This window comes from Pteropus medius, unplaced genomic scaffold (assembly GCF_902729225.1).
Source record: "Pteropus medius unplaced genomic scaffold, Ma_sr-lr_union100, whole genome shotgun sequence".
Taxonomy (NCBI): Eukaryota; Metazoa; Chordata; class Mammalia; order Chiroptera; family Pteropodidae; genus Pteropus; species Pteropus medius.
In genome coordinates, this window is record NW_024344378.1 from 24665805 (window position 1) to 24681031 (window position 15227).

A 15227-nucleotide genomic window follows, 5' to 3' on the forward strand; every position below is an offset into this window, starting at 1 on the left:
CTCCTTCCTCTTGTATGGTCAACAGCAGCACAAGTTTTATGAACCACACTAGCCCATACAACTATTTTCTCAGGTCACACTTCAAAGCTGGAACACATTTATTTGTATTTTGTAACTTTGTTTACAATAATATGTGTTACGTAATACTAAATTTCGTTAATGTTTTTGTTAGTTAGTGGTTTTAGTTCTCACTTTCTGCAATAAACGTTTGTCTTATCTGATAAGTTATATATTTCGTTTTACAAAAAAAATTGATTTTCAAGGTGTAACATATTCTTTTTGCAGTCCTTAAGAGTCTGACATTAAAAACTTTTGATAACATATTACTACATTACTACAACTCTAGGCATAAATAATACATCCTGGTACATTCCTATAAATCAGATGAAACTATTATGATGAGAAAGAATATTTATAATCTCTGGTTTAAAATATTAATTATTTAAAATATGGAAAACCATTGATATACTTGGATTCTTACATTTTCTAAGAAAATTTGACTTTCACAGAAATTCTCAAAATACATATAATTATTCTACATGTATGACCCAATGTATTCTACACATATGACCCAGTCTTCAATAGGAAGGGTGAAATATGGTACCATTATCCATATTATTATTTTGCTACAGTTGTGCTCAGGAAGAGTACAAAGACCTCGAAGAAAAGGCCACAAAACTCCTCATATTTTTCTTTAATCTTCAACATTTTTCTTGTTATACCAGATTACCAAAAAGCATTCAAACATGCTTTACCTTCTAAGGTGTTAAAACACCACCCAAATACCCTTGAGCAATGTTCCTCAAACTTAGCTTCACATTTAGGAAGTTTTATAAAATGCTGATGTCTGGGCCCCACACAAGCCCAGCTAAGTCAACATCTCTGGAGGAGGAGCCCTTACACTGGTATTAAAAGCTACTCAAGTAATTCTAATTTGCAGCCAATGTTGAGAAATATTGCCTTATATCTACAACCTTATTTCTCTGCTTCCCTGAACAAGCAAACTTCTTTGAAAAGATGTTTCCACATTGTGCACTTCCAGATGTGATATCTTGAGAAAGATACAATGTGGCTAAGAGTGTATAACCTCAACTTAATTACACAAAATCATCAGACAAACTCTAAATGAGAAAAATTACATTTAAAAAGTGAAATGGGAGCAACTCTATTCTTCAAAAAGTGCCAGTATCATAAAAGGCAAAGAAAAGTTATGGACATGTTCAAGATTAAAGATTAAAACAATATGACAATTACATGCAATATCTGCCCCTAAACTGGATTTCGTACTAAAGAAAATAACATCCTATGAAGGACAATATTAGATCAATACACATAACTGTCATACGCACAGTGGATTAAATAAAGGTGTCAGTGTAAGTATTGATATTTTCAATTGATAATTGCTATATCAGTTCTATAAGAAAATATTTCTATTCTTAGGAAATCACACTGGAGTATTTCAGATAAAGAGCCACAGTATGTATAATTTACCACTAAAAATTCAGGGAAAAAATTCGCATGTACACAAATACACACACAGCAAGTGGCAAATAGAATAAAATGTTAATAGTAGGCAAATCTAAGAAAGATATATGAGTATTCCTTGTACTATTTTTATGTTTATGACTTTTTCGTAAGTTTAAGCTTTTTCCAAAACAATTTTTTAAAAATGTCTCCATTTTCTCCATTCTAGCTTTGTTCATAATCCCATACTCTCAATAATGACTTCCCTGTCCTTAATTCAATAGAAAGTTCTCAGTCTCCATCTTGCTTGATCTTTCAACAGCATTTATACTGTTGATCATTCTCTCCATTTTGAAATATTCTTTCCCCTTTTACAAGAAACACTCCTTTTCCTTAGTATTTACTACTTTATTGTCACCGTATTCTCTTGGTTTTCCTCCTACCTCTTTGGTCAATATTTCTCAGTTTCTTCAGGGGAAGCGGGATTTCTTCCTCCTTAACTGACATTTTCTAATAAAATCATTCTGAACCTTCTCTTCTCATTCAGCCCACTTTATCCCAGGCAAACAATTCTCATGATCTAGACGATCATCTATAAACTAATGACTTTAGAATTTATATCTACAGTTTCTATATTATAATTCAAATACCTTCTTGATATTTCCATGTAGATATTTCTAGGCATTAAACATAACATGACTATCATGAGTTTCTCCTAGTTTTCTTCCAGCATTCTTAATCTTTATACATACCACCACCATCTACTCAGTTTCTCTGGATTCTATATGCTAACTGTGTACCCAACACCCAGCTTGGTGGTTTCAAAGTCACCTCAAACTCAATACATTCAAGTCTAAACTCATAATTACCTCCTCTAAATCTACTTTTATTATAATATTTCATATCTCACTGAATGATAGTACTGCATATCCACTTGCACAAACATAGAACCCAAGAGTCATCCTTGATACCTCCCTTTTCCTTGTCCAAGGAGCTAAGTGTAGTGGGTTGAATTGTGTCCCTCAAACAGATAGGTCCAATTTCTAAACGCTAGTACCTGAGAATGTGACTTTTATTTAGAAAAGGGTCTTTGCAGATGTAATGAAGGTAACGCTGGGTGTTGGGTACACAGTTAGCATATAGAATCCAATGAGATCATCCTGAATTAGACATACACCCTCTTTTCATAGAGCTAACGCTCTTGGAATGAGATCATCCTGAATTAGACATACACCCTCTTCTCATAGAGCTAACAAATAGATGTGACAGATGTTTTTATAAAAGACAGAAAAGGACACACAGAAACACAAGGGTGTCCATGCAAAGATGAGAGAAGAGATTGGAGTGATAGGTCTACACGCAAAGGAATACAAAGGATTGCTGTCAGCCACCATAACTTAGGAGAGAAGCATGAAATAAATTCTCCTTCAAAGACTTTAAAAGAGAGCAATTTTGCCAACACCTTGATTTCAGACTTCTGATCTCCCAAACTGTGAGAGAATAAGTGTCTATTGTTCTAAGCAGCCAAGTTTGCAGTAATTTGTTATCACAATCTTAGGAAGCTAATATACCAAGTAGTCGCTGAAGTTTTACCTCCTAAGTATCTTCATTTTTTAATTATATAATACAGTGTTATCAACTATAGTCACCATGTTTTACATTAGATTCTCTGAAATTCGGTGGCTGAAAGTTCCTACAAACTTTCAGCTATAAGATGAATAAGGTCTGAAGATCTAATATAAATGTCTTCAAACTTATTCATTTCATGCTATATCCACCCACCTAGACTAAATTACCATCATCACATTCACTTGGGGCCACATCCAAACAATTTTCCATGCTGTGGTCAAAGTGCTTTTTTATAAACATAAATCTGATCATGTCATCGCCCTGCTTTTTCAGTTTTCACCACATTAATCTTTAAATCTTTTAAGAAAAAACAGTTTTTCCTGTTTTCATTACTCTATTGCTTCCATTTTTTTCTCCTACATTTTTGGCTGTTTCTTTGAAGTACTCTGGGAGGATTCTTCTTTAATCAAAAAGTAGTAGCTTCCTATTTTCTTAAGAACAGACAAAAATCTTTTTTCATGACCTACAAAGCTCTTCGTGGTCTGCCTGCCTAGCCTCCTCTCCCACTTCTCTCCCAAACTCCCTGAACTTCAGTTACATTGGCCTTCTTCTCATCCTAGCTACCACAAATCTCCTTCTGTCAGTTTATCTCTCTAGGACATTCTCCATGATTATCTGGGTCTTTGTTAAACTGACTTTTATCTTCACCTCTAGCTTCATCTCACATTTTCTTTTCCTCACTTAATATGTTTTTGACACAGTGCCCTTTTTTCTGTTTCTGAAATTATGTCCTAAGCCCTTTCTCCCTAAGAGTCTTCATGCATGTTGCTCCCGCTGCCTAGAGGGCTTTTCTCCACCTTGTCAACCTGGCTAACACCTACTCTTTCTTCAGGACACAATTTTAATGTTACCTGCTCAGGGAACCCTTCTCTGATCTCTCCTCCAATCACTTAGACTCTAGCTATATGCTTTTATGCACTATTTTACTTCGTAGTCAGTATCATAGCTGTAATTTTATGAGGTTTTTTTGCTAGCATTTGTACACACACACTACAATGCAAGCTTTGTGAGGAGAGGGAGTATATTTGTTTTGTTCGCCTTCTTAGCAATAGTATCTAGCAGTGTCAAGCACATAGTAGCTGTTCAGTAAACATTTATTAAAGGAATACTTGAATAAGTGGATGAATAAAAGTATCAAAATAAGTGTCTAGTCCCCAAGAAATTCCCAACTCAACAGATTAATCATATCTGTAATCCTCAAGACCGTGATTCAGAAACTGCCCGATGCTAACTTATACTCGTAGAAGCTTGCAATTTCATCATCTATGGATGAATGTTTAACGTAAACATGATTTGTTTTGCATGAGTATGCACTAGTGATACCTAAAATAATCATTGGTTGTCTTCACTGTATACCGATCTGAAAGCTGTGAGTCTTTGATGATAAATTGATTTTAAAAAAATTTAGTGATTATGTCCATTTGAAATTCGTTGACAAGATGTGGAATAAATTTGGCACCAAAAGCCAAAAGAAAGTTCTGTAAAACAATGTGAATGAACAATCTTCTGTGGAACTATGCAACTTGAATTGCTACTAAAATCATCTTCAACTTCTACAAATGGTTTAAATTCCAGTCATGCCTGGTAAAGCCTCAGCTGGTACAAGGGGGACTAGGACTAAGGTTATGGATTATAGTTAGATAACAAATAGTGAGAGGATGCATATTGCAGATTAGCTCAGCAGGGTGAGATATGTGTGGGAAATGAATGATAGTAAAATCATAAAGCAGCTGCTGTTTGGGAAGCCACAGCTGGGTGGCCACAAACCAAGAAACAGATGAAATGCTTTAGAAATGCACACTGGTCCTTTTGGGGAAGCAAACTGATGCCACATGTCAGGAGGTACTGTAATGCTACTCCTGGGAATCTGTCATAGGAAAGCATTCAAAAGGATACAATAAAAGCTATAAAAAGATGCTTACAGCAAAATCTTTAATAGATAAAAATTAGAAATTACCTAAATTGTTGATAATATGGGAAATGTAAGAAAAACTAGGTCTATCAAATATTTCTAAAGAAATATTGTGATGATAATGAAAATGATATAAATGCAGAAATATGAGAAAATTTTACAAATAATATTAAATAGAATATAGAGATACGCAATTGCATATCATAATTACAATGATGTGTAAAACTATATCAAGCTTGATAAAGGTCAAAAAAAATAGACATGATAAGAGAATGATAGAATTTTTTGAGTTTTTTTATACTTTTCCTTTTATGAGATTTAAAACAGTGATTAAATGGTAACTCTTTAAAAGAATGCTCTGAAAGGCATTTCTAATTATGTGCCATAGCTATGAGCTGTGTAGAACCAAGAATTGTAAATATTTTTTTGTGCTGCAGGAGAGCATCTGGCTGAATTTGGAGGAAAAAACATCTATAAGCCTACATTTAGACACTATGGACAAACTTGCAAAAACAATGACAGATCTGTAAATAGTTGTTACTGCTATAATCTAATGAGAGTTTTTACTTAAATTCAATATAAGGAGGATTAAATTTGTCAAGCGTTAGTGTTTTCAGAAACGTTTGGGGCCAGACCTGAAGAAGGCTAAATATATATATATAACTTGCTACCCCCCGCCCACAGTGATTACAAAAATATAACAAGAGGCTATTTTGCAATAGAACAGAATATAAAAAAAATTTAAAAGCCACAATCCCATCACTTAGCAGTATTTGATTTTAATATTAATTGAATATTAATCGATACTTTTTTATAGATGATTTTAATTTGCTATGTTGTTTTCCATTCTGTGGATGAAATTAAGTATATTTAACCAATCCCATTATTGGACATTTTGATGATTTCCAATTGTTTACTGTTGCAGTTTAATTCCTCATATATAAATATTTGCACATGTCTTTGGTTATTTTCTCAGGAAAATTTATGAGAAATGGAATTGATAGCAGAAATGATATATCTATATAAATTTTATTTTTTTGAAAGCCAAAAATTTTGTATTGTTTTACATGCTTTCTTCCTATGTCTAATTAAATTTCCTTTCTATCCATTAAATTCTCATCCATCCTCCAAAACCCAGCTTTAAGCATTATTGTCTAAGACAATTTCAGTGAGTCCCAGGATGCTCACTGATCTCCCACATTTTAAATTATTTTTTATTTTTCATTTTGATATAATTTGAAACTTAACAAAAATTTGCAAAAGTAGTAAAAAGCATTTCCATATGCTCTTCATTTAGAGTCTCCAAAAGTTAACATCTAACAAAACCACAATTATCAAAATAATGAAATTCACATTGATATAATACTATAATCTACAAACTTTAGTTGTTTTCATTTTGCCCAGTAACGTCTTTGTTCTGGTATAAGATCAAAATTTCTAAAAAGTTTTCATGTCCTCTTCTACCCAACAAATGCAAGACAGTGTCTTAGTCTCCTTTATCTTTCATTACCTCAGGCTCCTTTATCTTTTATTACCTTCATGGGCATGCTACTTGTCCAGTCATACAAGGCCCTGGACAAGTCTTCTAATGCTCTGCTGTTGTCATCTTGAAATTCTTGATCAGTTTTGAAGAAGGAACCTCACCTTCTAATTTGAACTGGACGCTGTAAGTTACATAGCTGATCCTGAATGACCTTGATGTTCTCGGCCAATTATTTTGTAAGATGTTCCTTAGTTTAGATTGGTTTAATTATTTCCTCATAATTAAAGCCAGGTGTTGCATTTTGGGGAAGAATATCACAAAAGCCATGTGTGTCCTCTTCCATGCATTGTATCGGGAAGCTCATAACGTTGGTTTATTTCAATACTAGTGATACTAACTTTAATAACTTAGTCAAGATGATGCCTCCTAGGTTTCTGCACTGTAAAGTTGCCATTTTGTTCTTTGACACATATTTTCAAATTGCTCTCAAAAAAGATTACACAACTTTATATTTCCCACATGCACTATAGGTGAAAGTGTTCATTTTCCTGAACCCTCACCAAAGAAAGATTATATTTCTTCAAAAGATTTTCCAATTTTATATGAGTAAAATAACTTCTCTTAAATATTTCAAATTACTTAACTATTAATGTGTATGTGTGTTGTTATTGTTGTTTGAAGTGAAAAGAAATTGGAGACATTGAGAATTGGAATAAATATATAGTATAGTAAGTGGCAGATGAACCATGATGGACAACTATGCAACAATCAGAAACAACAGATTAGATATACACAGAGCAACTTGGATAGATAATAAAAACATAGTGACAAGCGTGACAAGAAATGAGAATAATACAATGTCATTTACATAAGTTGAAAATACGAATACAAAGTAGCAGAAATACATATTTTCACAAGAAATGAATCAATTTTTAATATCTATGTTAAATGCGTTAAGATGCTTGCCTATGGAAAAGAGGAGAAGGGAATTGCTGAGAGAGAATATAACTGAATATACAGATAAATAAAAAATGCAATAGACAGTCTTTACATGAATGAATGATGATAATATATCAAGAGCTGAAGAAGGTGTTAATAACTCTACATTCAGGGAGAAAGAAAGAAGTAAAGGAAAGAAGGAAGGAAGGAGGGGAGGGAGGGAGGTGGGAAGGAGGGAGGGATGAAGCAGAGAAGGTAGGAAGGGGGAGCAATCTGGCAAGCAGCAAACTCTGACTTGTAATAAACCTGTGCTCCCTTCGGTCACAGAGCTTTGCACATGCTATTCCAGCTGCTAGAAGTTTTAATCGCCTGCCTTGCTTACCGCACCACCTTCTGCCACACACACACACACACACACACACACACACACACACACACACACACACTGTTAACTCCTATTTCCTTCAGATCTCAGCTCATCATTTCTTCGGGAAAAGCCTTCTACGACCTCTCAGATGCAGCCATATCCCGCTATTATGGTAGATCTTAACACCACATACTCTGTCCTTTTTGACACTAATTACGACTAAAAATTAAATTAAAAAAATTTACATCTATTTATGTGGTTCTTTGATTAATATCTGCTTCCCACTGGTAGACCATAGCTCATCAAAGGCAGGAATGGTATATCATTTTCCCTTTCTCAGCCCCTGACAGAGTGGCTGATATAGAGTAAGTGACCAATTAATGTTTGTTGAATAAATGAATTCATAAAAGGATATATCAATGAACTGAGAAGAATAAAGATAGGAAAAGAGAATCAGAGTGGAAGGGCTGTGCAAATAACCAGGTCTTGAAAGTGCTTGCCAGAAAGAAGAAGAGAATGTTTTTATGTTCACCATACCTTTTACATGCCAGGTGCTATATATAGATTATCGTTATCCCCATTTTAAAAAATTAGTAAAAACTATATCTTTCCAGCCTCAACATTCATGCTTTTCCTCATATACCATTTAGGATGTGGGTATTGAGATTGGTAGAATAGGGAGACTTACCAAGAATGCTGACTAGGAGGAAAGGAGAGAGGGAAAACGAGTGTTTAGCAGAATGAAGGGGGATACTAACTAAACTAAAAAGGGGAATGGTTACCAAAACAGTACTTTTGATTTAAAGACAAAAGTGATTTGCAGAAAACAGCTTATCCTTGGGATGGAGAGTAAAAATAGGCTGAACTAGAATGACATAGTGTAATCTTATAAATTAAAATCTAGGTGCATGAGTCTCATACTCAACTGCCTTTAGGGACCAATAAGCTCATGATTTTAAGACAACAGAAAGGTGGGGGATGGGCGCTGTGAGGAATAAAGAGTGAATACTGAGCATATGCCCCACCTAAAGGGATTAAAAAATCAATTAACAATAATATCATGCACACATGCACACACAATGCTGTTTTAATCAAACAAAACAATTTCACTGGCAAAGGTTAGTCCATGGGCCTCCAGTTTGTGCCCTTGTGACTGCTCTAAATTCTAAAGAAGAGAGCTGATTGTATCAAAGAAACAAGTAACAGAAAACACCCAGAAGAACCATGGTACGTACCTAGGATTCATCTTAATTCATTGGTTAAACTTAATTCAACAAACCAGTAAATATTTTTTATTATTTGTAGAGAAAAAATAGTGACCTAGGTGTTAGGCATTACAAGACGGGATAAGTCGCTATTTCTGCACTTTGGTATTTAGTTCTCGGTTCAGTTTTATGAGTGGGTAGTACAAAGTTTTATGAGTAGGTAGTAACGCAGGTTACAAAATAAGCTTTTTCTTCTGTTTAGAAGAAAATCAGTCCCTCACGTGGTCCATGATTTTTTTTTTTTCTTGTGGGGGGTTACTAACTCTAATGGTGGCAGGAATAACAACATGCTGTTCAGGATTTAAATCTCGCCTTCATGTCCATTTAGCTTTAAACCTATCAGGTAGTCCCATAATGCCCTGTATTCTAAATTGCTTCTTGTTTACCTACATAAAAATTCTGAATTCTTTAGTTCTGAGTTATAGGAAAAAATTTGTGTTTGAATTCCAGTGCCTACTCAGGTATCATCAAAGATGCTCAATAAATGTTCATTGAACGTAACACTAATGGTTTTTAAATACGTCCACAAATTCTTTGATACTCTTCCCTCCAAAAAGTACGCTCTAATTTCCCTATCATTGAATGTGGTCTGAATTAAGTAACTCACTTCTAACAAATTGAAGAGCAGAAGAGACAACCTCCAAGACTAGATCTTAAAAAGCATGAGAGCGTTTCCCTTGCTCTCTCTTGCATAACCTGCTCTGGGGGAAGCCAGCTGCTATGTCATGAAGACATGGTGAGAAACCGAAGCTTCCTGCCAACAGCCAATAAGGAAGCAAGGCCTCTGGCCAAGAGCCATATGAGTGAGGCATGTTAGAAGCCAGTCCTTGGGCCTCAGTGAAATCTTCGGATGACCGCAGCCTTGTCCAACATCTAGACTGCAATTTCCAGAACCAGAACCATCGTCTAAGCCACTCCTAAATTCCAGACCCATGGGGACTGCATGAAATAATAAATATTTATTATTGTTTTAAGTTGTTAAGTTTTAGGGTAATTTGTAAAGCAGAAATGGATAATGCATATGCCCACTGAAACTATCATTATATTATGATACACACGCATCATTATATTATGTTTGAAAGCTAGCTGTTTTGGAACTTGGCTCTTTCACTTAACACCCTTCCCTTCCTCCACTTCTCATTTTTGTTACCTCCAGAAGCTACCGATTCCTTTTTTCTCTGAACGTTAAAAATTACTAAAGAGAATATTAAAAAGTGCTTTTGATCTTAATGGATCCAAAGAGATATCTTTAGGGGCAGAATTTTATCTTCTTTCTGGTGCGATAGATATAGGGGGAGATATTTGTGATCATCTAAACCTCTCATTGATCTATTCAAAAATGTCTACTTATTTCACTTACGTATCCATTTATTTACCAAATGGATTTTAATTATAATCAGCATGAGTTTGGGAAAAAAAAGATCAACAGTCAGAAGCATAAAGCAGGTCTTTGGAGTGTGTGCAGATAAGGCCATGAGTGAAAGTATTTCCAAACTTATACCTGGAGGAAGGACTCAAGCTTTGATGATAGATGGAGTAGAGAACATTAGAATAAGCAGGGACAGGAATCCCCTCTTAGGGTTCATTTGGAGTGTGTGAGAATGTTATATACAATATCTTAGATGTTAGTTTCATTCTATAGTCTCATCCTTGCTTCGTTATGCTTCCCCACAGCTTTAGAATAGAGGCCTAGAGACAATGAGTCTTTGTTTTACAGAACATTCGTTCAGAGAGCTCCTAGCAGAGTCTGGTACAGAGAGGAGGGTGAGGAACTGTTGCTGCCAAAGGGACTATCAGAAACTGTACGCGACTTTGTGTGTGGAATTTACTTCCTCTTCCCTAGAGATTTTGGAAAGCAATGAATAAATAAAGAATGGCTCTGAACAACCAATTCAAGTAAAGAAAGAGGAAATGTCATGTCTTAGAAGTTTAATTTATCAACAACAGTCTTAAATGGAAAAGAACATATATCACAACCTTGGGAAAATCCCTCTTTTATTTTTTTCTGATCTATAATATTGCAGATTAGGAAAAGAGCTTAAGGCATTTGATCCCTTTTGCTGAAAAACACTCCCATTGGACTGACAACTTATATTTCCCATTTGGTGTAAACATAGACTTTGCTGCACTGTAATATCTAATCTTCAGATACGTTAACTTTAAAATGAAGCTAATATTTATCTTAAAATTATTGAGGATAAAACAAAATAATTTCTATTTAGGGTACTATATAATGTGCTTAATAAGTGATAATTGTCTTACATTGGGGACCCCCAAATTTGACCCTGAGTCAGGAAAGGTGTTATGGGTTGAACTGTGTACTACTCCAAAAGATGTTAAAATCCTAATCCCCAATACCTATGAATGTGACCTTATTTGGAAATAGGGTCTTTGCAGATATGATTAAGTTGAGACAAGGTCATCAGAGTGGGCCCTCTAATCCAATATAAATACTGTCCTTCCATAAGGGAAAGATGGCCATGTGAAGACACAGAGATACAGGGAGAATGCTATGTAGAGATGGATGCAGAGATTGTAGTGATGCATCTATAAGCTAAAGAGTGCCAACAATTGCCAGCCATTACCAGCAGCTAGGAGAGAAACATGGAACAGATTCTCCCTCAGAGCCTTAAAAAGGAATCAATTTTTCCCACGTCTTTATTTCTAACTTCTAACCTCCAGAACTGTGAGAGAATAAATTTCTGTTGTTATAATTTGTGGTACATTGTTATGGCAGCCTCAGGAAACTAATACACACAGATCTGAGTGTAAGAGGTTTGTTTTGAAGGCGAGTCCAGGAATTACTGATAGCAGGATGGAGAAGTGAGCCATGGAAGAGAAAGACAGTAATAGAATAGACTGATGAGTAAGTTACCTCTCCAGGTGGGGCTCAATCCTTTTGTGAACCTTTCAGAGATAAGGCGGAATGTACCTCAGAGTTGTCCTATCTCTGAGGAGTGAGGACATTGGTATATTTATTAGTACAAATATTTGGGTATTAGTTTTCTATGGCTGCTCTAACAAATTGCCACAAAGTTGGTGGCTGAAAACAGCAGTTTATTTCCTCACAGATCTAGAGGCCAGAAATCCAAAATCATTATCACAAGAATCATGTTGTCAGTATGGTCTCCCTCTTTCCAGAGACTCTAGGGGAGAATCTGTTCCTAGCCTCTTCCCCATTCTGATGGCTACCGGCATTTCTTGATTTTTGGCTACATCAATATAGTCTCTACTTTTTAAATCACACCGTCTCTTCCTCTTCTGCCTATGTGAAATCTCCCTCTTCCTAGCTCTTATAAGAACACATGTGATTGCGTTTAGGGGTCACCTGGATAGTCCAGGATAATCTCCCCAACTCAAGATTCTTAATTACACCTTTGGCCATATGAAATAATATTCACAGGTTTCAGGGATCAGAACCTGAAAACTTTGGAGGACATTTTTCAGTCTACCAAAATTGGTATATTTATCCTTCAACTTCCATTTTTAATATGTTAAAGGCTGCTCTCAGGGTGAAAATTCCTTGGTACTTCTGGCCTGTCTTGCAGGAGTTGAGAAAAAGCCCTCAGGTGAAAAGTTGCAAGCACTTGTAGAGGACTTTTTTGGGCATTTATGGGATGGGAAGTCCTGAGAGGATGCCAATAGGACACCAATAACATCTGCTATATTATTATTATTGTTGTTGTTGTTGTTGTTGTTATTGTTGTTATTAGTTTGGATTTTTGTTAATTAATTTTAATTTAATAATTAATAATTAGTTATAATATTATTAGCTATTTTAACCTAATTTCATGATGGACCACAGTATGCATTATTTGTACTACCTGTGTGACATTGCTTGGAAAATATTATCCCACTTATTTGAACTTGATCTTTTCTTCAGGGGTAATTTTAAGCATACATTACTCTGTCATTTCCTCCAAAGTATCTTTCCTTCCTTCCTTCCTTCCTTCCTCTTCCTTCCTTCCTTCCTTCCTTCCTTCCTTCCTTCCTTCCTTCCTTCCTTCCTTCCTCTCTTTCTTTCTTTCTTTTTAGCACCTATGCAATCTCTTTTACTACTTTCTATTTGGTCATACATAATTATCTTTCTCAACTCCATATTTTTTTCTCAACTATGTTTTAACTATGTTTGAAGCATTTACTCTGAGTCTGTTATGCACTTTTAGTTTTTCCAAGACCCCTAGTTATAACATATAAATTACCTTATGGGACTGGGACATCAGAAGCCTTGTGGTACCATGTCCATTTAGTGACAGTTTCAAACCAGTTTATCTTTAGAAAATGGGAGAATTGTAAGACATGAGTGACCAATAAAGCTCTGGCTTGTTTCCAAAGATCTGTGGAATGTGGAAATTCTAGTCGTGGGTAAATGAATGAAATAAGAAATGTTGGAAGAGGCGCAAGTGAAAAAAAAAGTTTGTTTTTAAACATGGTGAACTGAAGTCCGTGGTTACCATGTGGAGATGTCCGGGAGGCAGGTGTGGCTATAAGACTAAAGCTTGAGGGAGAGGTATGGACAGGACAAAAAATTGGGGAACTGCTTCGCGATAGGTAGATAGATGAAATCATACTGGAAGAGAAAGAAGAATGAGAATTAGAAAAGTGGGCCAAGAGTAGAACACTGAGTCTACGGCCATGTCACCCTGAACGTGTCTGATCTCGTCTGATCTTGGAAGCTAAGCAGTGTAGGGCTTGGTTAGTTCTTGGATGGGAGACCACCTAGGAATACCAGGTGCTGTAGGCATAAAAAAAAAAAAAAATTACCGAGAGTCAACAAACTTTGGACAAGAGAAAAAAGGAATGGAGGTAGGAGAACCTGGGGAAGAGGCTGTTAGGAGAGCCAAAGGAGTTGAAATTCTAATGTGAGAAAGAAGAAATGCAGTGGAGAGATCTAGCGAGGTTAAAAAAAAAGGAAATGATGTAATTCAGTGCATACTTAGAAAAAATTCTCAACTTGGAGGTTCTTGATGACCTTAATGAGAGCAGTTTCAGTGGGATGTTACAGGCAGAGCCAGCTGGGTTAACAGACCTTTCAAAAGGGCTCACAGAAATCTCTACGTACAATCTGTGTGAAATTAGTCAGGGTAGTGCAGTGACTCCTCTCAGCCCAAGTATCCAGGAAAGCTTTGGAAGATCCAAGAGAATCTAGAGCCCAAATGGAGCTTAGCAGTGGATTGAGTGGATGGGCAATGACACAAAGCTGAGAAATCAGCAAGATTAAATTAGTAAACTTCCATTTTTTTAAAGTTTGCATTCAAATAATAGATTGCTCAAGTTCAAGATGGAAGAGATTTTGTTTGGCAACAATTGTTTAAAAGTGATCCAAAGGCTTTAGTTGGTTATAAACTTAAAATGGGCCAAGAGTATGACTTAATTCTCCAAAAAGCTAGCATAGCTTGGGCTGTGATAATACAGAAAAGTAAGTGGAGACACCAGGAGAATACTAATTTTTTTGAAAGTAAGGACAAGGGAAGGAAGAAAATAAAAACAGCAACTGAAAGGAGATTGGCTCATTAGAAAAAAATGAAGGATGGAAGAAATTTGAATGTTTATTGTCCAAGGGGAAGGATCCATTAGGGAGGGAGACAAAGGAGAAAAGGGATAATTAGTGATACAGGAGTCTGATGAAGCTGGGAGATGTTGGTTTTGATTTGAAGTGCAGAAGCCTCACTCTTAAGGAAACTGGAGGAAAGGCTGAAAGGATGGAAGTGGCCACGGATAAGTTGCTGTTTGGGAAAGAATTCAAACACTTGGGAAGAGCACGGGCAAAAGTTTTCAGTTTGCTTGATGAAGTAATACTCTAGTGGGACCGCCTATGCCGTTTCTGAGAGTATGTAGAGGGAAAGAGAGCAATGGAGAAATTGGGGAAGTTGGGAGGGAAAGAATTCCAGGCGGAATGGGATTCTTGGTCTTTGAAGTGGGATCCAGAAATTGAGAGATTTGTAAAATATAGAAATGCAGATAAATCTCACTAATATGTAACTCTACATCAGACAATGGTTATTAAGGCAAAAACTGTTTCAAAATAAAACAGAATCACAGACTTTTGAGTGCCGGCAGGTCATGGGAAATCATTCAGCATTCCACAAACACGCCCAGAGAGCCCGTCTTGGGCCAGGCGAGGGTCGGGCATTACACGAAAGGAATAAGCTTTCCTTTGCCCTCAAG

At 35.9% G+C, this 15227-nt stretch overlaps 1 pseudogene; it reads left to right on the forward strand.

Annotated features, from left to right (window-relative positions):
• Window positions 1–13684: 13684 nt before the first annotated feature.
• LOC120609971 (uncharacterized) lies at window positions 13685–13803 on the forward strand (annotated as a pseudogene).
• The last annotated feature ends 1424 nt before the right edge of the window (window positions 13804–15227 follow it).